The following is a 23,719-nucleotide window of genomic DNA, read 5'->3' as shown; positions in this document are numbered from 1 at the left end:
TAATGTTAACCAGCTAAAAGTGAGCAGAATAAAGCTCATTTGGCTAGGACCGGGTTAACACTGAGGACTTCTAGTTGCCATAGTACCTGAAGCCCAGGTGGATGAATTAGTATTGGCTGGTCAGGCATCAACAGCAACCCTGTCCAATTTAATCAGACTATTAGTCAGCCAGTCACAGAAGCTCGATTTGACAGCAGGGGGACAAGTCCCACACTGCCCTACGATTGGATGGCAGACATAAGGGAAGGGTTCAAGTCTACATCAGAATCAGGTTTAATATCACCAGCACGTCAGCAAAGTTTGTTGTCTTTGCAGCAGCAATACCAAGACAATATTGAATATATATAGTCAAAAATAAACTAAATAAATAGTGCAAAAATAGAAATAAAAAGGTAGTGAGGTAGTGTTCACGTGTTCACTGTCCATTCAGAAATCAGATGGCAGGGGGGAAGAGGCTGTTCCTGAATCGCTGAGTGTGTGCCTTCAGGTAGCAACGAGAACAAGGCATGACCTGGGTGATGAAGGTCCTTCATGATGAGCACTGCCTTTCTGAGATACTGCTCCTTGAAGAAGTAATTGGTACCACAGAGGCCAGTACCCACGATGGAGAAGTTCACAACTCTCTGCAACTTACTTGGATCCTGTGCACTATCCATCTCCCAACCCCCCCACCCCCCGTACCAGGAGCTGATGCAGCCAGTTGGAATGGTCTTCACGGCACACCTGTAGAAACTTGCGAGTGTTTTGGGTGACGTGCAAAATCTCCTAATGAAATATAGCCTTCTTTCTAACTGCATCGATGTGTTGGGTTCAGGATGGATCCTCGGAGATATTGACACCCAGGAATTTGAAATTGCTCGCTCTTTCTAAACGTTGTAGTTGCAAAACGTAGTTGTAACATTTTAAAATATAGGAGAAAAGAAAACAATTTTCTGGAATTCATCTTGTTCAGAACAGTTAGGGATGGCCAGTAAACTGCCAACAATGTCAGAAAAGGGTTTATTTTCTGTGAATAAAAAAAACGGGAACTTTGAGCCCGTGGATTCCACGCTGAGTTGTTTTTATAAATTCACAGTACCAAGGTCGCTGTTCACTGTACAAAACAAAAGTAATCAAGATTACAAGGAGTTTGGAGAACAATGCAGAAGTTGAGATCCAAGTCAAATGTTTTTGTTTCGCTTTGGCAAAGTTTCTTTAAGTTACACAGGATATCTGTTTGAAATTGGGCCAGCAGCATGAAAAAGACTTCGCTCTCCCCTGTTTACAGTCAGTAACAAAGACAAATGCCCACATCTCCATGAAGCAACAACTTTGACTAAGTTCTGAAGTTGGATAGTAGGCATAATTGGGAAACATTAGCACTTCACTGCAAAGCTTGGTAAAACGATAAGAGACCTACCTCTGAATGGTTGCCAGGGAGAACTCTCTCAGCAGATTTGTGAAAACTGCCTGGCAGGGCTCTCATGTCCAAATCACAAGAAGCAATATTTGTGGAGCCCAGAGAGGTATAATGTTCAACAACCAGGAGAATGACAAACTCTTAAGCCCTTAAAAAACACTCTGACCAGTTTTGAGATGTTCCAAAACATTCAGAAACTGAACAACTAATTCACGCCTTTATATCGAATAGGCTAGATTACTGCAATGCACTTTTCACTGGCCTTCCACAACAATCCATTGACAAACATCATTCAGAAAACTGCTGCTAGATTTTTAACTAAAATCACTGCTATCCTAACTACTGTTCATTGGCTTCCTGTATCTTTTAGAATTGATTTTAAAGTTCTCTTACTTGTTTTTAAAGCTCTCAATGATCTGGGACTGGAACATATCACAGAATCGTTTTCATTTTATAAGCCTGCTCGAGCTCTCAGGTCTTCTTCCATTGGAATTTTAAATTTACAAATCTCCCTCAAAAGATCATTGAGTGGTCAGCTTTTCTGAAGCACTCTCCTAAACTGTGGAACTCAATACCTAACCCATAAGGGTTGCAGACTCTTTAAAATGCCAGCTCACAACCTACTTACTGTATTTAACTTTGTTTTTAACCAACATCTTTCTGTCTTTCATTTTGTACTTTTATCCCATTGTCAAGCACTTTGAAGCACATTGTCTGTATGGAAAGTGTGCTATAAATAAGTTATTATTATTAAGTTTTAGAAAATGAAGATCTTAAATTGAAAATAAAAAAATCAAATCCTCAAAGAGCCTAAAATAGACTAAAAAGTTAACAAATTAACAAGCCAAAGGAAAATAAAAATTGTGAAAAATTCAGGAGTACTTTAAAATTAAATCTAAAAGCCTTATTTAAGTTTTTACTCGAGGCTGCATCCATGGATTCACATCCATTTAAATTGAGAGATGACTTGGGTTTTGTTGGATATAATGGAAGGTTATAAGATCATATGGCATAGGAGCAGAATGAGGCCATTCAGCCCATCCTGTCTGCTCCTGCATTTTATCATGGCTGATTTATCACCCCTCTCAACCCCACTCTTCTGCCTTCTTCCCATAACTTTTGACACCCTTACTAATCAAGAACCTATCAACCTCCACTTTACGTATAGCTAATGACTTGGTATAGGACAATTCATGTATGCAGCTGGGGTCTAAGAGGGCTTCAGGGGGCTACAAAGGGCTACAAAGGGGGCTACAAAGGGGGCTACAAAGAGCTCTTGTAAGCTGTATGAGCCTTGACAGCTATAGAGTCATTACCTCCCTAAAGAAGACTTCAGAGGACTGATGTGCAGGTGAGGTAAAATCTTCTTTCAGAAAACAAAGAGAAGACAGAACTGATAGAACTGTAGCCTCACAGGTCCAGACCTAGATTTGAAATGGGCCTCAGTGTTGTTTGCCCGGAGCTTGTGCATTCTCCCTGTTGACTGCATAGTCTTTGTTGTGGATTTAGTATTTCAATAACATTTGAGTAATATTTTACATGTATTGTTTGATTCAGCATTCTTGTTCATTTAATTAATTAATTACTAGTTATACATATGACATCATTGCATGTCATCACACTACCACGTAACGCGTGCATGCATCACTTGAGGTAAGCTTGAAGTTAAACCTGCATTTTGGACTCCCATGTCTTCTTTTGAATTAGTTTGCTATCGAAGTTACAAAAAGATGCCTGTATGCGGTTGGAAGCCCGAGAAGGGTTTGTCCGTCATGCACACCAGGAAAGCACTTGGTTCTTTTTACAAAGGAGACATGCTCTGCGATTTCCTGCCACTATCTGTAGGTTAACTGGTTCCTATGGTTACCTCTAGTGTATTGTAAGATGAACTAAAAAGCAAATTAGAGTTGAGTGTGTGATGGAGAGTAAGGTGCAGGGACAGATGGAATCGTTCTGTCAGGAGCTGCCACAGACTCAATGGGATGACTGGCCTCCTCATTTAACATAAAGCAAAATGCATTAGAAATGCTCAACAGGTCAGGCAGGCTCTATGAAGCGAGAAACAGGTAAGCTTTCGGGCTGAAGACTGAGAAAGATGGATTAGACAGGGAGAACACCTGTGGTAGGAGAGACTATGGTAGCCATGGAGATGAGTTGTTTATGGGGCAGTCAGAGGGTGACGAAATGGGTCTGATGTGAGATCAGTAAGTTCCGTCTAGAAACACTTGGAAAACCTACCGCACAACGCAGGCCCTTCAGCCCACAATGCCGTGCCAAACATGTACTTACTTTAGAAATTACCTAGGCTTACCCATAGTCCTCTATTTTTCTAAGCTCCATGCACCTATCCAGAAGTCTCTTAAAAGACCCTATTGTATCCACCTCCACCACCGTCGCTGGCAGCCCATTCCATGCACTCATCACTCTCTGCGTAAAAAACTTACCCCTGACATCTCCTCTGTACCTACTTCCAAGCACTTTAAAACTGTGCCCTCTCATGCTAGCCATTTCAGCCCTGGGAAAAAGCCTATGACTATCCACATTATCAATGCCTCTCATCAATTTATACACCTCTATCAGGTCACCTCTCATCCTCCGTCGCCTCAAGAAGAAAAGGCCGAGTTCACTTAACCTGTTTTATAGCAGGGAAAAGTAGATTATTAACATTTAAATATCAGTACTTAATTCATGTAAGTATCTTACTAGCTAGATTTCCCAGACTGACCAAGATTTACAGGAACATTGCTGGTGTCATTTCATGCCATTCCCTGCTCTGATTTACATGGCTCTGTGGAATGGATTGAGGGATGGGTGTGGGATTACTGCACATTGCTATTACAGGTCTGAAATTACTGCACATTGCTATTACAAGTGAGAGATAACTGCACTTTGCTATTACAGGTGTGGGAATACTGCAGTTTGCTATTACAGGTGAGGGATTACTACACACTGCTATTACAAGTGTGGGATTACTGCACATTGCTCTCAGAGGTCTGGGATTACTGCACTTTGCTATTACAGGTCTGGGATTACTGCACACTGCTATTACAGGTCTGGGATTACTGCAAATTGCTATTACAGGTGTGGGATTACTGCTCATTGCTATTACAGGTCTGGGATTACTGCACACTGCTATTACAAGTGTGGGATTACTGCACATTGCTCTCACAGGTGAGGGATTACTACACACTGCTATTACAGGTCTGGGATTACTGCACATTGCTCTCACAGTTGAGGGATTACTGCACACTGCTATTACAGGTGTGGGATTACTGCACATTGCTATTACAGGTGTGAGATTACTGCACATTGTTCTCACAGGTCTGGGATTACTGCACACTGCTATTACAGGTCTGGGATACTGCACACTGCTATTGCAGGTCTGGGATTACTGCAAATTGTTATTACAGGTGTGGGATTACTGCACATTGCTATTACAGGTCTGGGATTACTGCACACTGCTATTACAAGTGTGGGATTTCTGCACATTGCTCTCACAGGTCTGGGATTACTGCACATTGCTATTACAGGTGTGGGATTACTGCACATTGCTATTACATGTCTGGGATTACTGCACACTGCTATTACAGGCCTGGGATTACTGCACACTGCTATTGCAGGTCTGGGATTACTGCAAATTGCTATTACAGGTGTGGGATTACTGCACATTGCTATTACAGGTCTGGGATTACTGCACACTGCTATTACAGGTCTGGGATTACTGCACACTGCTATTACAGGTGTGGGATTTCTGCACATTGCTCTCACAGGTCTGGGATTACTGCACATTGCTATTACAGGTGTGGGATTACTGCACATTGCTATTACATGTCTGGGATCACTGCACACTGCTATTACATGTCTGGGATTACTGCACACTGCTATTGCAGGTCTGGGATTACTGCACAATGCTATTACAAGTGTGGGATTACTGCACATTGCTCTCACAGTTGAGGGATTACTGCACACTGCTATTACAGGTGTGGGATTACTGCACATTGCTATTACAGGTCTGGGATTACTGCACATTGCTCTCACAGGTCTGGGATTACTGCACATTGCTATTACAGGTGTGGGATTACTGCACATTGCTCTCACAGGTCTGGGATTACTGCACATTGCTATTACAGGTGTGAAATTGCTGCACATTGCTCTCACAGGTCTGGGATTACTGCACATTGCTATTACAGGTGTGGGATTACTGCACATTGCTATTACAGGTCTGGGATTACTGCACACTGCTATTACAGGTCTGGGATTACTGCACACTGCTATTACAGGTGTGGGATTTCTGCACATTGCTCTCACAGGTCTGGGATTACTGCACATTGCTATTACAGGTGTGGGATTACTGCACATTGCTATTACATGTCTGGGATTACTGCACACTGCTATTACAGGCCTGGGATTACTGCACACTGCTATTGCAGGTCTGGGATTACTGCAAATTGCTATTACAGGTGTGGGATTACTGCACATTGCTATTACAGGTCTGGGATTACTACACACTGCTATTACAGGTCTGGGATTACTGCACACTGCTATTACAGGTCTGGGATTTCTGCACATTGCTCTCACAGGTCTGGGATTACTGCACATTGCTATTACAGGTGTGGGATTACTGCACATTGCTATTACATGTCTGGGATCACTGCACACTGCTATTACATGTCTGGGATTACTGCACACTGCTATTACAGGCCTGGGATTACTGCACACTGCTATTGCAGGTCTGGGATTACTGCACATTGCTATTACAGGTCTGGGATTACTGCACATTGCTCTCACAGGTGTGGGATTACTGCACATTGCTCTCACAGGTGTGGGATTACTGCATATTGCTATTACAGGCCTGGGATTACTGCACACTGCTATTGCAGGTAAACAGTTTGCGAGTCCAGAAAGGGAATGCAAACCAAGGTGCAATATTTCAGTAACAGAGCTCATGGCTTCAGCTTTTACAGAGCAATAAATTTGGTGACAAAACTGAATTATCCAGCTGTGTTTGTGAAACTCAATTTAAATAATTGGAGTAACTTGGCTGCTGCTCGGTTTTCATTCACCAGCATTGGGAGAGTCTGGAGCAGGCGCGCAGTCTCAGAATAGAAGCACGCCCCTTTGGAACAGTGATGAGGAAGAATTTCTTTAGTTAGAGGGTAGTGAAACCGTGGAGTACATTGCCACAGATGCCTGTGGGCACTAAGTCATTAAAGTGGAGGTTGATAGGTACTTGATTAGTGAGGGCATGAAAGGCAGGAGGTTGGTTTTGAGCGGGATAATAAACCAGCCATGATTGAGTAGAAGAATTGACCTGATGTGCTGAATGGCCTTATCTGCTCTTGCCTCGTATGTTCTTATGGACTAATCAGTTTAAAGTTCAAAGAACATTTATTATTATAAAAGTATGTTTTCATTCATTATACAACTTTGAGATTTGTCTTCTTACAGGCAGCCACAGAACAAAGGAACCCAAAAAGCCCCATTGAAGAAGACTGACGGTGTGCAGAGCAACGACAAAGTCTGCCAACAATAGAAGTGACCAAGGCAGCACTCAGGTCTGCATTTCTTCAGAAGACACGATGCCAGGAATCGCCGCAACCCGAGCAGGCCACAGCTTCGGATCAGATCAGCGCAGAGCCGAGGAATTGTCACAGAGCAGTGAGCAGAACTGGTCCATCGTTCGCTTCCGGCCCTGACTCCCTGTCCTTTCCAATCCGGCCAATTGTCCAAAGTTACTTGCCTTCGGGCCGATCTGGGGCCAGAACTCTCTTGTCACATTTTGGTCTGGACCCGACCTTTCCAATTCAGCCTGGCGTTTAAATCAATCAGACATCAGGACTTCCTCGCTCCTGCCTTCACTTGCCTCCTGCTAGCCTCGCATTCGCCTCTGACACTTCCTCCTCCTCCTTGTCCCATCCCTGCTCTCCTAGCCTCGCCACTCCACTGTTAGCAGTGATCGTTATTAATGAGGGGTTCAGCAGTTTTCTTTATTTTGTACTTTGCTATGTAGTAAACTGGTAAGATCACAGTCAATCAGATGTCCCAGTCCTTGTCCCTTACCATGTACCTCAATGCATTTTGTGTCTAAAGATTTACTTCCTTGGACACAGTTGCCAGCCCCCCAGCCTCAGCATCTCTGAGAGAAGATATTTCTCCTCTCCCCAGCCCTAAATCTTTTACCTCTCGTAGCTCATGCCCTGAGACGATGACAGGTATGGTCTTGTACAACCACCGCCTGCAGGTTCAGTCTGTCCAGGGCAGAGCAGTTGCCACACCAGGCTGAGATGTGGCCCATCAGGATGCACTCTATGGGAGGAGGTGGCCTAAATCTTTCACATATGCGTGCATCAGTAATATTGTGGAGTGAACTCTTCCTGCTGATCGTGCACCCACTTAGTTACCGGTTTGTCACAATGACCTGTCACACAAACCCTCACCCCTGGCTGTCACAGGGAGGCAACTGACATATGCTTCATGGCCCTCTCTCCTCCTGAGGTTACCCTCGCTGCTTTCCAGTCAGACCCTAGCCAGTTGGAGAGGCCAGGAGGGTCTGCCCTCCCAGGCTGCAGCTGGTGAATTCAGAGGGGCTTCCAGAGGTGGCAAGGAAGTTGGGGTGGGTTGGGGTTAGGTGAGGGTGCAGTAACTGAATGGGCAAGGATTGGAGACAGGATGATGGAGGGATTACTGTGAATTTGCTCATGGTTTAGGGGGCTGTCCCTTTAAGAGTTTGTGAGGGACCCCCAATTTGGATAAGCCTCTCTTGGAGAGAGTCCTGAAGGCAAATTTGGGAAACACTGGAAAAACTCACCATTCTACGGGGAGTGAAATGAAGAAGGCCTTGCAAGTCCAAGGAGGGCAACCTCACTTGGGATTTGGGACAACTGATGTGAAGAATAGGCTCCAAACCAGGCTCCAGCTGCTTCTTTCCGATTAACCTCCACCCTACACGTGTTCTTCGAGTCAGGAATCTCTATATCTGGGCAAATGTGATGGTCCTCATGACATAACTTCCTTACCCTGGAGGAACCACCCTCTGCATGGAAGATCTTCATATTATCGTGACTGAAACTCTATCCTGACCACAGGGTGTGAAATTAAAGGGACAGACAGCCTAGGAACATGAAAACCACCTATTACTCAGCCTGAAACCAGTGGGGTTAAACTAGAATGCTAATTAGCATTTTGAGACATTCTCGGAACTGTCAGGATGGAAGCAAACTATGTGTCGGGGTAGGGGAAGACAGCCGACATAGAAGGTGCAATGGATGTGATTTCCAATATTTTTATTAGTTTCTACATATTTTCTACATAGAAGCATACAGAGTACAAAAAAGTGTATATGAAAGGTCAAAAAAAATTAAAAAACTACCAACTACATTATATCTGTTCATAATAACAATCACATTACCCTGTATTCATATATGTCTATCAATAGTTATATTGAACTATACTGATTTATTACAAAGAAAAGAATCTAACCCCTACCAAGACCAAAGCTGTTCATTAAGGAGAAAAGAAGGTAAAATACCTTCTCATATAATAAAAATTAATAATAGCCAACATCTGAGTTTAAACAACGAGTTGAAGATTTTGAAAGTAATTCAGGAAAGACTCCCCACAATGTTTGAAAGTCTTGACGAGATTCGGAAATCGAACAACGAATCTTCTCTAACTCTAAACATAACTTCGCATAACCATTGAGCATGAGTAGGAGGAAGAACATCTTTCCATTTAAACAAAAGCATCCTCCGGGCTATAAGATTGCTAAAGGCCAAAATATGTAAATCAGATACCTTCAGCTTAATATCTTGTTCTGCAACAATACCGAATAGGGCTGTCAGAGGGTTAGGCTTAAAATTAATATCTTTCAAGATTCGGACATATGAATTGATGAAGCTAGAATGGGTGTGGTTTATTCTCAGTTCCTGTACTTAGGGTGGCATAGTAGCACAGCGATTAGCACAATGCCAGCCGTCACCGACTGGGGTTCGATTCCCGCCGCTGTCTGTAAGGAGTTTGTACGTTCTCCCTGTGACTTCATGGGTTCCGTTAGGGTTGGGATTAGAGAGATGTGGGCATGCTGTCGCCACTGCAAGTGCCGTGTCTCTTGTGGGCTGACCCGAGCACCATCTGCAGGCTCTGCTGGTCGATGCCTTTCACTGTATGTTTTGAGGTTTTGATGCAATGTGACAAATAAAAGCATAAGACACATGAACAGAATCGGACTATTCGGCCCATTGAGTCGGCTCTAGCGTTTCATCATGGCTGATCCATATCAGTCTCCCGGTAATCTTTCACGCCCTGACTAATCAAGAGCAGATCAACCTCCTCCTTAAATACACCCAGCGACCTGGTCTCCATAGCTGCCTGTGACAATGAGTTCCACAGATTCACCATGCTCTGGCAAAAGAAATGGACATCCCTCTATTCTGAGGCTATACTCTCTAGCCGTAGACTACCTCACTATTTGAAACATCCAATCTATCTAGGCCTTTCACCACTCAATAGGTTTCAATGAGACCAGTGAGTACAGGCTCAGAGCCATCAGTTGCTGCTCATATAATCCTGGAATCCCTCTTGTGAACCTCCTCAGAACCGTCTCCATGTCAGCACGTCCTTTCTCAGATAAAGGGCTCAAAGCTCCAAGAGAGGACTCACTGGTGTCTTATAAAACCTCAGAATTACATCCTCGCTTTTATATTCTAAACCCTCAGAAATGAATGCTAACATCACATTTGTCTTTCTCACCGCTGACTCAACCTGTAAGTTAATCTTAACAAGGGCTCCCAAGCCCACCTGCACATCAGATTTTTGAATTTTCTCCCCATTTGGAAAGCAGTCTATGCGTTTATTCCTTCTGCCAAAGTGCATGACCACACACTTCCTGACATTGTATTCTACCTGGCACTTCTTCGCCTATTCTCCTAGTCTAAGTCCTTTTGCAGTTTCCCTGATTTTGCAACACTACTGCCTTTCCACCTGTCTTCATGTCATTCGCAACCTTGGGCACCAAGCCATCAATTCTGACATCCAAGTCATTGACCCACCATTGACCCCTGCAGAACACTACTAGTCACTGACAGCTCATCAGGAAAGGCTCCCTTTATTCCCCTCTTTACCTCCTGCCAGTCAGCCAACGTTCTATCTATGCTGTCTTTCCAGTAACACCATGGACTCTTATCTTGTTAAGCATCCTTATAGGTGGTGCCTTGTGAAAGGCCTTCTGAAAATCCAAGTACATATCATCTACTGATTTTCCTTCATCTATCCTGCTTGTTACTACCACAAAGAATTCTAACATCTGTCAGGCAAGATTTTACCTTGAGGAAACCATGCTGACTTTGGCCTATTTTATCATGTGCCTACAAGTTCCCTCAAACCACATCCTTAACAATTGACTCCAACACCTTCCCAACCTCTGAGGTCAGTCTAACTGGCCTACAATTTCCTTTCTTCTGCCTCCCTCCCTTCTTGGAGAGCGGAGCGACATTTGCAATTTTCCAGTTCTCTGCAACCATTCTAGAATCTAATGATTCTTGAAAGATCATTACTAATGCCTCCACAATCTCTTCAGCTACCTCTTTCAGAACCCTGGGGTGTAGTCCATCTGGTCCAGGTGACTTATCTACCTTCAGACCTTTCAGTTTCCTCAGCAGCTTCTCCCTAGTAATGGCAACTGTTCCCTGACACTTTCAGTATTCTACTAATGTCTTCCATGGCGAAGACTGATGCAAAATATAGTTTTCCGCTATTTCCTTGTCACCATTACTTCCTTTCCATTGGCCCAATATCTACTCTTGCCTCTCTTTTACTCTTTATAAATCTGAAAAACTTTAGGTATCTGCTGTGATATTGTTGGCTCACATATCTTTGAACTTAATCTCTTCTGGTTTTTTAGTTCTCTTCTGTTGGTTTTTAAAAGTTTCCTAATCCTCTAATTTCCCACTAATTTTTGCTCTATTATATGCCCTCTCTTTTGCTTTTAGGCTGTTTTTGATTTCCCTTGTCAGCCACAATTGCATTTTCTTGCCTTTAGAATACTTCTTCCTCATGGGATGTGTCTATCCTGCACCTTCTGAATTACTCCCAGAAACTCCAGCTACCGCTGCTCTGCCATCATCACGACCAGTGTCCCCTTCCAGTCAATTTTGTCCCAGCTCCTCCTTCAAGCCCTTGTAATACCGTACATCTGACTTTAGCTTCTCCCTCTCAAATTTCAGGGTGAATTCTATCATATTACGTTCACAGCCTCCTAAGGGATCCTTTACCTTAATCAATTCATGTGCATTACACAATAGCCGATGCTGAAAAGCTGATCCCCTAGTGGGCTTAGCCACAATCTGCTCTAAAAAACCATCTTGTAAAATTCTCTCTCTTGGGATCCAGTTAACCCTGATTTTTCCAATCTACCTGCATATTGAAATCCCCAATGACTATCGTAACGTTGCCCTTTTGTCATGTTTTTTGTATCTCCCATTTTAATTTGCAGCCCACATGCTGGCTGCTCTTGGGAGACCTGTATGTACCTCCCACCAGGGTCTTTTTACACATAATTTTTGAACTTTACCCATAAAAGTTCTACATCTTCTGAGCCTTTTTTTGTCTTTTACCAACAGAGCCATACCTTCCCCTCAGCCTAGGATGCACACAAGATGCTGGATGAACTCAGCAGGCCAGGCAGCGTCCATGAAAAAGAATGAACAAGCAACGTCTCAGGCCGAGACCCTCCTTCAGAGTCCTGTTGTGTGTGGCGCTCGGGTTTCCAGCAACTTCTTTGTCATCCCTCCTGCCTCCTTGCCTGACCTTTCAATACAATCTGTATCCTCCCAACATTTTATTTGTAATTTATTTTTTATTGAAGTTCATCATCAAACAAACATTTCCATAAGATGCATTTCAGACATTGTACATATATATCATATAACCATATATGTCACAAATCTCCACAAAGTATTTATCTGAGGTACAGACTTATAGAAAAGAGTGGAAAGAAAAAACAAGCAAAAGGAAAGAACTATGTACAAGTAGGGAGTGATCTTTTTTTTACAACAGATTCATTGATTTGTGAGAATAAAATCAGGCCTATGAGGCATTATGTAGTTAAACCATTTTTCCCAGTATGAATCAAATTGTTCCAAATTGGATAAAATTCTCTTACGCTTGATTGGATTTAATAGCCCATTGACATTAAAAGAAATGAATTTTACCTTGTCCTTAGCTATCTGTACTTATCTGTCAATGTATCATTGAAATTAGAATAAAACTTAATCGATCTACCCCCTGAACAAATAAGAACCAAGAAACGCAAATAATAACAAAAATGGCAACGAACGTGTGATTCCAAGGCTGAGGTCTCTAGTAGATGATCCTACATTGAGCTAGAGGAAATGTCTAGCTGTGGGGAAAACCCCTCCTACTTGTGAGTTGAGGGCCCCCATTGCAGTATTTATAAAAGACAGTGAATAAATTCATTACGCAGAAAAGATTTCCCTGTGTACTCCTCATATATACACACACACACACACACACACACACACACACACACACACACACACACACACATATATATATATTACATACATACATATATATTCTCATTTTGGTGGGGAAAAAGGAGTAAGTGAGCGAATAAAGAATAACAACTAAGTAATATAAAATCCACATTATAATAAGTATTTCTTGAGATAGGTGTATCACCGTGTACTTTTGCTTCCGTTTAGCTTCTCAACACTTTTAAAGTTAGCCAAACCCCTTATGGCTCTTCTGGAGGGGGTGAAGACTGTCTTTGGGAAACTCACGGTCTCTTCCTGATATATTTCTCTCGGCCTCCTCCCGTCTCCTGCCTTCTCAATTCTCGCACTATTTCCCAAGCAGAGCAGGATAATTCCTCAGCCAGGTTTTCCATCGTTTTGGTCACGCCGACGGGCAACCCTCTGGCCTTCATGTCTGTAGTCGCCTCTTCCACTGTCTGGTACAACCGCGTCCCGTTGTCATAAAACACTCGAAGTTTAGCAGGGTACGGAGTTTGAAATCTAATCTTTTTTTGCTTTAGTACTCACTTTACTTCAGAGTATTCTTTGCGTTTCTGCAGGACTGCGGGGGGGGGGGGTAATCTTGGTCGCAATATATTAATTTATCCTCTAAAAACACTCTCTTCTTACCCCAGGCCCTTCGTAGAACCTCCGCCTTGGTGCTGTATGGAAGTAATTTAATTATTAGTGAGCGTGGCTTTCTATCCTGGGTAGGTTTTGGGACGAATGCACGGTGGGCTCTTTCAATTTCCAGCTTAATAACCGAGGGAAGATCCAGCGCATCCCACAGTAACTTTCCAACAAACTCCGTCATAGACGAGCCCTTCGCTCCTTCGGGAACGTTGTAGATTCTGATATTTTTCCGCTCTGATCTTCCCTCCAGGTCAAGCAGTTTACCTTCTTGGTGATTTAATATTTTTATTGTCTTGCTCAGTATCCGTTCCACGTTTTGAACGCGATCTTCTACCTTCTCAATTCAAGTTGCTGCCACTGCTATTTTTTGATTGACGTTGGCGAGCTCTGATTTAATGTCACAGAGCTGCTGCTTTATATCTTTCTGGAACTCCATTATTTCTTTCAGGATTTTGAACATATTCGCCACTTCATCTGATCGAGGCCCGGCGGCCGCCTCGCTCACACGCGGTTGGGCCGGAGAGCCGCTCGCTGCACTCGTCTTGGACGCAGGCTCTGCAGTGTCGCTTTCTTTTATTTCTATTCCTTTTCCCCATTCTTGCTCCTCTTATCAGTTCAAATATTTTTTGAAAAACATTGTATTTGACGGGTTAACGGGGCTTAATACGCGCTTTTCCGGAGGAGCAAGTGAGTTAAGCTGCCATTCTCAACGATGACGTCACCGGAACCACGCTCCCAACATTGATCATCTTTTAGACATGACTTGGAAATCCCCACAACGTCATTCCTGACAATCTCTAACTCTGCTACAAGATCATCTACTCTATTCTGTATACTGTGTGCATTCAGATATAACACCTTCAGAACTGTATTCTGTCACCCTTTTCAATTTTGCCTCCCTTTTACACTGCAACTCATTCCATGAACTGCAATTTTGCCCTGTCATCTGCCTGTCCTTCCTGACAGTCTCACTACACACTGTATCTAGTTGTGTAACAACTGCCCCGTCCTCAGCCCTATCACTCCAATTCCCATCCCCCTGCCAAATTATCTCAAACCCTCCCCAACAGCTCCAGCAAATCTACACACAATGATGTGGCCCCCCTGGGGGTTGGGGTAACCTGCCCTTTTTATACAGTTTATACCTTTGCCAGAAGAGATCCCAGTCATCCAGCAATCTGAACCCCTGCCCACTGCACCAGCTTTTTAGACACGCATTCTTCTGCCAAATCACCGTCAATGATGCGTGGCACAGGCAGCAATCCAGAGATTGCTATCCTGGAGGTCCTGCTTTTCAGCTTTCTGCCTACCTCCCCAAGTTCCCCCTTCAGGACCTCCTCCCTTTACCTCTCTATGTCATTGGTGCCAATACGTACTGAGAGTTCTGGCTGTTCACTCTCTCCCTTCAGAATGCTGTGGATCCAGTCCAAGACATCCCTGACCCTGATGGCAACAAGCCATCCGGGTGTCTTCTTCACATACACAAAACCTCATGTCTACTATGGAATCTCCTCTCACTAGTGAACTCCTTTTCTCTCCTCTTCCTTTCTGAGCCACAGCTCCAAACTCAGTGCCTGAGACACGGTCACCGCGACTCCCCCCAGTACGTCATCACCCTCAACAATATCCAAAGTGGTACATTTATTATTGAGGGGAATGGCCAAAGGGATAATCTGCTGTCCATTCCTTTCTCTCTCCTGACAGTCACTCAGGTACCTGCCTCCTGCCACTTAGGGGTGACTATCTTCCTATAGGGGTGACCATCCCTCTGTAGGGGTGACCATCTCCCTCTAGGTGACCATGTCTCTGTAGGGATGACCATCTCCCTGTAGGTGACCATCTCCCTGTAGGGGTGACCATCTCCCTGTAGGGGTGACTATCTTCCTATAGGGGTGACCATCTCCCTCTAGGTGACCATCTCCCTGTAGGTGACCATCTCCCTGTCGGGGTGACTATCTCTGTAGGGGTGACCATCTCCCTGTAGGGGTGACCATCTCCCTGTAGGTAACTATCTCCCTGTAGGGGTGACTATCTCCCTGTAGGTGACTATCTCCCTGTAGGTGACCATCTCCTTGTAGGTGACCATCTCCCTGTAGGGGTGACTATCTCCCTGTAGGGGTGACTATCTCCCTGTAGGTGACCATCTCCCTGTAGGTGACTATCTCCCTGTAGGTGACCATCTCCCTGTAGGTGACCATCTCCCTGTAGGGATGACCATCTCCCTGTAGGTGACCATCTCCCTGTAGGGGTGACCATCTCCCTGTAGGGGTGACTATCTTCCTATAGGGGTGACCATCTCCCTCTAGGTGACCATCTCCCTGTAGGGGTGACTATCTCCCTGTAGGTGACTATCTCCCTGTAGGTGACCATCTCCTTGTAGGTGACCATCTCCCTGTAGGGGTGACTATCTCCCTGTAGGGGTGACTATCTCCCTGTAGGTGACCATCTCCCTGTAGGTGACTATCTCCCTGTAGGTGACCATCTCCCTGTAGGTGACCATCTCCCTGTAGGGATGACCATCTCCCTGTAGGTGACCATCTCCCTGTAGGGGTGACCATCTCCCTGTAGGGGTGACTATCTTCCTATAGGGGTGACCATCTCCCTCTAGGTGACCATCTCCCTGTAGGTGACCATCTCCCTGTCGGGGTGACTATCTCTGTAGGGGTGACCATCTCCCTGTAGGGGTGACCATCTCCCTGTAGGTAACTATCTCCCTGTAGGGGTGACTATCTCCCTGTAGGTGACTATCTCCCTGTAGGTGACCATCTCCTTGTAGGTGACCATCTCCCTGTAGGGGTGACTATCTCCCTGTAGGGGTGACTATCTCCCTGTAGGTGACCATCTCCCTGTAGGTGACTATCTCCCTGTAGGTGACCATCTCCCTGTAGGTGACCATCTCCCTGTAGGGGTGACTATCTCCCTGTAGGTGACCATCTCCCTGTAGGGGTGACTATCTCCCTGTAGGTGACTATCTCCCTGTAGGGGTGACCATCTCCCTGTAGGTGACCATCTCCCTGTAGGTGACTATCTCCCTGTAGGGGTGACTATCTCCCTGTAGGGGTGACCATCTCCCTGTAGGTGACTATCTCCCTGTAGGGGTGACTATCTCCCTGTAGGTGACCATCTCCCTGTAGGTGACTATCTCCCTGTAGGTGACTATCTCCCTGTAGAGGTGACTATCTCCCTGTAGGTGACTATCTCCCTGTAGGGGTGACTATCTCCCTGTAGGGGTGACCATCTCCCTGTAGGGGTGACTATCTCCCTGTAGGTGACCATCTCCCTGTAGGGGTGACCATCTCCCTGTAGGGGTGACCATCTCCCTGTAGGTGACTATCTCCCTGTAGGGGTGACTATCTCCCTGTAGGTGACTATCTCCCTGTAGGTGACCATCTCCCTGTAGGGGTGACCATCTCCCTGTAGGTGACCATCTCCCTCTAGGTGACCATCTCCCTGTAGGTGACCATCTCCCTGTAGGGGTGACCATCTCCCTGTAGGTGACCATCTCCCTGTAGGTGACTATCTCCCTGTAGGTGACCATCTCCCTGTAGGGGTGACTATCTCCCTGTAGGTGACCATCTCCCTGTAGGGATGACCATCTCCCTGTAGGTGACCATCTCCCTGTAGGTGACCACCTCCCTGTAGGTGACCATCCTGTAGGGGTGACTATCTCCCTGTAGAGGTGACCATCTCCCTGTAGGTGACCATCTCCCTGTAGGGGTGACTATCTCCCTGTAGGTGACTATCTCCCTGTAGGGGTGACTATCTCCCTGTAGGTGAATATCTCCCTGTAGGTGACCATCTCCCTGTAGGTGACCACCTCCCTGTAGGTGACCATCTCCCTGTAGGGGTGACTATCTCCCTGTAGGTGACTATCTCCCTGTAGGGGTGACTATCTCCCTGTAGGTGACCATCTCCCTCTAGGTGACCATCTCCCTGTAGGTGACCATCTCCCTGTAGGGGTGACTATCTCCCTGTAGGTGACCATCTCCCTGTAGGTGACCATCTCCCTGTAGGGGTGACTATCTCCCTGTAGGTGACCATCTCCCTGTAGGGATGACCATCTCCCTGTAGGTGACCATCTCCCTGTAGGTGACCATCTCCCTGTAGGGGTGACTATCTCCCTGTAGGTGACCATCTCCCTGTAGGTGACCATCTCCCTGTAGGGGTGACTATCTCCCTGTAGGTGACCATCTCCCTGTAGGTGACCACCTCCCTGTAGGTGACCATCTCCCTGTAGGGGTGACTATCTCCCTGTAGGTGACTATCTCCCTGTAGGGGTGACTATCTCCCTGTAGGTGACCATCTCCCTGTGGGGGTGACTATCTCCCTGTAGGTGACCATCTCCCTGTAGGGATGACCATCTCCCTGTAGGTGACCATCTCCCTGTAGGTGACCACCTCCCTGTAGGTGACCATCCTGTAGGGGTGACTATCTCCCTGTAGAGGTGACCATCTCCCTGTAGGTGACCATCTCCCTGTAGGGGTGACTATCTCCCTGTAGGTGACTATCTCCCTGTAGGGGTGACTATCTCCCTGTAGGTGACTATCTCCCTGTAGGGGTGACTATCTCCCTGTAGGTGACCATCTCCCTGTAGGTGACCACCTCCCTGTAGGTGACCATCTCCCTGTAGGGGTGACTATCTCCCTGTAGGTGACTATCTCCCTGTAGGGGTGACTATCTCCCTGTAGGTGACCATCTCCCTCTAGGTGACCATCTCCCTGTAGGTGACCATCTCCCTGTAGGGGTGACTATCTCCCTGTAGGTGACCATCTCCCTGTAGGTGACCATCTCCCTGTAGGGGTGACTATCTCCCTGTAGGTGACCATCTCCCTGTAGGGATGACCATCTCCCTGTAGGTGACCATCTCCCTGTAGGTGACCATCTCCCTGTAGGGGTGACTATCTCCCTGTAGGTGACCATCTCCCTGTAGGTGACCATCTCCCTGTAGGGGTGACTATCTCCCTGTAGGTGACCATCTCCCTGTAGGTGACCACCTCCCTGTAGGTGACCATCTCCCTGTAGGGGTGACTATCTCCCTGTAGGTGACTATCTCCCTGTAGGGGTGACTATCTCCCTGTAGGTGACTATCTCCCTGTAGGGGTGACCATCTCCCTGTAGGGGTGACTATCTCCCTGTAGGTGACCATCTCCCTGTAGGGGTGACTATCTCCCTGTAGGTGACCATCTCCCTGTAGGTGACCATCTCCCTGTAGGTGACCATCTCCCTGTAGGGGTGACTATCTCCCTGTAGGTGACCATCTCCCTGTAGGTGACCATCTCCCTGTAGGTGACCATCTCCCTGTAGGGGTGACTATCTCCCTGTAGGTGACTATCTCCCTGTAGGGGTGACTATCTCCCTGTAGGGGTGACTATCTCCCTGTAGGTGACCATCTCCCTCTAGGTGACCATCTCCCTGTAGGTGACCATCTCCCTGTAGGGGTGACTATCTCCCTGTAGGTGACCATCTCCCTGTAGATGACCATCTCCCTGTAGGGGTGACTATCTCCCTGTAGGTGACCATCTCCCTGTAGGGATGACCATCTCCCTGTAGGTGACCATCTCCCTGTAGGTGACCATCTCCCTGTAGGGGTGACTATCTCCCTGTAGGTGACCATCTCCCTGTAGGGATGACCATCTCCCTGTAGGTGACCATCTCCCTGTAGGTGACCATCCTGTAGGGGTGACTATCTCCCTGTAGAGGTGACCATCTCCCTGTAGGTGACCACCTCCCTGTAGGTGACCATCCTGTAGGGGTGACTATCTCCCTGTAGAGGTGACCATCTCCCTGTAGGTGACCATCTCCCTCTAGGTGACCATCTCCCTGTAGGTGACCATCTCCCTGTAGGGGTGACCATCTCCCTGTAGGTGACCATCTCCCTGTAGGTGACTATCTCCCTGTAGGTGACCATCTCCCTGTAGGGGTGACTATCTCCCTGTAGGTGACCATCTCCCTGTAGGGATGACCATCTCCCTGTAGGTGACCATCTCCCTGTAGGTGACCACCTCCCTGTAGGTGACCATCCTGTAGGGGTGACTATCTCCCTGTAGAGGTGACCATCTCCCTGTAGGTGACCATCTCCCTGTAGGGGTGACTATCTCCCTGTAGGTGACTATCTCCCTGTAGGGGTGACTATCTCCCTGTAGGTGACTATCTCCCTGTAGGTGACCATCTCCCTGTAGGTGACCACCTCCCTGTAGGTGACCATCTCCCTGTAGGGGTGACTATCTCCCTGTAGGTGACTATCTCCCTGTAGGGGTGACTATCTCCCTGTAGGTGACCATCTCCCTCTAGGTGACCATCTCCCTGTAGGTGACCATCTCCCTGTAGGGGTGACTATCTCCCTGTAGGTGACCATCTCCCTGTAGGTGACCATCTCCCTGTAGGGGTGACTATCTCCCTGTAGGTGACCATCTCCCTGTAGGGATGACCATCTCCCTGTAGGTGACCATCTCCCTGTAGGTGACCATCTCCCTGTAGGGGTGACTATCTCCCTGTAGGTGACCATCTCCCTGTAGGTGACCATCTCCCTGTAGGGGTGACTATCTCCCTGTAGGTGACCATCTCCCTGTAGGTGACCACCTCCCTGTAGGTGACCATCTCCCTGTAGGGGTGACTATCTCCCTGTAGGTGACTATCTCCCTGTAGGGGTGACTATCTCCCTGTAGGTGACCATCTCCCTGTAGGGGTGACTATCTCCCTGTAGGTGACCATCTCCCTGTAGGGATGACCATCTCCCTGTAGGTGACCATCTCCCTGTAGGTGACCACCTCCCTGTAGGTGACCATCCTGTAGGGGTGACTATCTCCCTGTAGAGGTGACCATCTCCCTGTAGGTGACCATCTCCCTGTAGGGGTGACTATCTCCCTGTAGGTGACTATCTCCCTGTAGGGGTGACTATCTCCCTGTAGGTGACTATCTCCCTGTAGGGGTGACTATCTCCCTGTAGGTGACCATCTCCCTGTAGGTGACCACCTCCCTGTAGGTGACCATCTCCCTGTAGGGGTGACTATCTCCCTGTAGGTGACTATCTCCCTGTAGGGGTGACTATCTCCCTGTAGGTGACCATCTCCCTCTAGGTGACCATCTCCCTGTAGGTGACCATCTCCCTGTAGGGGTGACTATCTCCCTGTAGGTGACCATCTCCCTGTAGGTGACCATCTCCCTGTAGGGGTGACTATCTCCCTGTAGGTGACCATCTCCCTGTAGGTGACCACCTCCCTGTAGGTGACCATCTCCCTGTAGGGGTGACTATCTCCCTGTAGGTGACTATCTCCCTGTAGGGGTGACTATCTCCCTGTAGGTGACTATCTCCCTGTAGGGGTGACCATCTCCCTGTAGGGGTGACTATCTCCCTGTAGGTGACCATCTCCCTGTAGGGGTGACTATCTCCCTGTAGGTGACCATCTCCCTGTAGGGGTGACTATCTCCCTGTAGGTGACCATCTCCCTGTAGGTGACCATCTCCCTGTAGGTGACCATCTCCCTGTAGGGGTGACTATCTCCCTGTAGGTGACTATCTCCCTGTAGGGGTGACTATCTCCCTGTAGGGGTGACTATCTCCCTGTAGGTGACCATCTCCCTCTAGGTGACCATCTCCCTGTAGGTGACCATCTCCCTGTAGGGGTGACTATCTCCCTGTAGGTGACCATCTCCCTGTAGATGACCATCTCCCTGTAGGGGTGACTATCTCCCTGTAGGTGACCATCTCCCTGTAGGGATGACCATCTCCCTGTAGGTGACCATCTCCCTGTAGGTGACCATCTCCCTGTAGGGGTGACTATCTCCCTGTAGGTGACCATCTCCCTGTAGGGATGACCATCTCCCTGTAGGTGACCATCTCCCTGTAGGTGACCATCCTGTAGGGGTGACTATCTCCCTGTAGAGGTGACCATCTCCCTGTAGGTGACCACCTCCCTGTAGGTGACCATCCTGTAGGGGTGACTATCTCCCTGTAGAGGTGACCATCTCCCTGTAGGTGACCATCTCCCTGTAGGTGACCATCCTGTAGAGGTGACCATCTCCCTGTATGTGTCCATCTCCCTGTAGGTGGCCATCCTGTAGGGGTGACTATCTCCCTGTAGGGGTGACTATCTCCCTGTCAGGGTGACTATCCACTGTAGCTCCCATCTATCACCTCCTCAGTTTCCCATGTGAGTTGAAGGTCATCGAGCTGCAGCTCCAGTTCCTTAACTCGTTCTCTGAGAAGCTGCAGCTCGGTCCACCTGAGGTCTCCCAGAGTTCTCTCATCTCACACAACGAACACAACCCAGCCCCTGGAGCCATGCTTAGTGCTCTAAGTATGCACTAAAAGTTGAAGAATGAAAAAAGGAGAGGAAGAAGGAACTTAACAGATACATATCTTGTTCAAGTCTGTTTTTGCTGAAGCTTCAAGAGCCAAATTCTCCCCATTCCACCACATTCTCTAATTTCTGGTGATGTCTGTCTGCCCCCCCCCCCGCACCTCCTTATCTCTTTCTCCACCTTTTTGCCCCTTCTGTCAACTGCCCTTTGTTTTCCCTCCTCCCCTTTCTTCCACGGTCCACTGTCCTCTCCTATTAGGTTCCTTCTTCTTTGGCCCTTTTCTGTCCATCTCCTCCCAGCTTCTTTCTTCTTCCTCCTTTCCTCTCACCTGGGCTCTCCTATCACCTACCAGCTTGCATCCCTCTACCCCCTTCACCTTTGTATTCCGCCACCTACCCCTTCCTGATCCCGTGGGGATGAAGGGTCTTGGCCCGAAACGTCAGCTGCCTACTCCCCTGCAAGGGTGATGTCAGATTTGCAGAGTTCCTTCAGAATTTTGTGTGTGTTGCTTAATATTCCAGTGTCTGCACAAAGTCTACCATTATGACCAAGATTAAGGATATAGTCAAAGTTCAAAGTAAATTTATTATCAAGGTACAAGGTACATCAGAGTATACAGCCCTGAGTTGCATTGTCTTACAGGCATACTCAATAAACCCAGAATCGAATAGTAACCATAATACAATCAGTGAAAGACCACACCAACTTGGGCGAGGAACCAGTGTGCTAAAGACAACAAACTACAAATAGAAAATAATAAGGAATAATAATAATAAATAAAAAAACGATAAATATCAAGAACATGAGATGAAGAGTCCTTGAAAATGAGTCCGTAGGTTATGGGAGCATTTCAGTAACGGGGCTAGTGAAGTTGGGTGAAGTTATCCTCTTTGGTTCAAGAGTCTGATGGTGAGGGGTACTAACTGTCCCAGGACCTGAGGCTCCTTGGTGGTGAGGGTTATTGATCATCAATGCTGCTGTCCTGTGACAGGGCTCTGTGTGGACATTCTCAATGGTGGGCAAGGCTTTACCCATGATAGACTGGGCCGTATCCACCACTTTTTGTAAGAGTTTGTCACTTAGCAAACACGAGTACAGGCATATTTGTTCCATCGGTAGTTTGGACATCTGTGTTGTCAGAGACTAGGGCTGCATGGTTACTTTGGTTCATTTCCCGCTGCTCCCTGTAAGCAGTTTGTATGTTCTTCCCGTGACCGCATGGGATTCATCCGGGTGCTCCGGTTTCCCCCCACGGTCCACAAGTACAAGTTGGTAGGTGAATTGGTCATTGTAAATTGTCTCGTGATTAGGCCAGGATTAATCCGTGGGATTGCTGAGTGGCCTGGTTCGAAGGGCCAGAAGGGCCTGTCCTATGGTGTATCTCGATCAATAGTAATCAAACACTTCAGTGTCCAGGTTCTCTGTTTTCAGAACGTTTTAGACAAAACTGTGCCCAGCAAAGGTGCCATTGTAGATACATAACTTCAATAGAAGCATTGTCAGGCTGAAAATATTCAAGTATGTTAAATCATAGTAACTGTTGAAATTGTATTGAATCACCTGCTGTTATTGTTTAGAGGATAGCGATCTGACGTTCTTAAGCTTTGGGGGTTTCTACTGAGAGGATCTCCAGGAATGCCTGATTGTTTATATAATCTGCTTTCTTATCTCTCTGGTGACTCAGATCATAATTACAGAATACACACACACACACTCACACTCACACTCACACACACACTCACACACACACTCACACTCACACTCACACACACACTCACTCACTCACACTCTCACACACACACACACACACTCACACACACACACACACTCACACACACACTCACTCACACTCACAC

At 46.7% G+C, this 23,719-nt stretch overlaps 1 protein-coding gene across 1 annotated transcript in view; it reads left to right on the top strand.

The window, feature by feature from the left end:
* tsc22d1 (TSC22 domain family, member 1) overlaps positions 1-12,205 on the top strand; it is a 285,022-nt gene extending 272,817 nt beyond the window's left edge. The window contains exons 2-3 of the transcript XR_009511742.1: positions 6,848-7,057; positions 12,016-12,205. The gene's annotated coding sequence lies outside the window, so the exon portion shown is untranslated. The remainder of the gene's footprint in view (positions 1-6,847; positions 7,058-12,015) is intronic.
* The last annotated feature ends 11,514 nt before the right edge of the window (positions 12,206-23,719 follow it).

The sequence above is a fragment of the Hypanus sabinus genome, chromosome 4 (genome assembly GCF_030144855.1).
Source record: "Hypanus sabinus isolate sHypSab1 chromosome 4, sHypSab1.hap1, whole genome shotgun sequence".
In the NCBI taxonomy this organism is placed as follows: Eukaryota; Metazoa; Chordata; class Chondrichthyes; order Myliobatiformes; family Dasyatidae; genus Hypanus; species Hypanus sabinus.
Note: the sequence above shows the minus strand (reverse complement) of the source record. Positions and strands in the feature narration are given on the sequence as shown.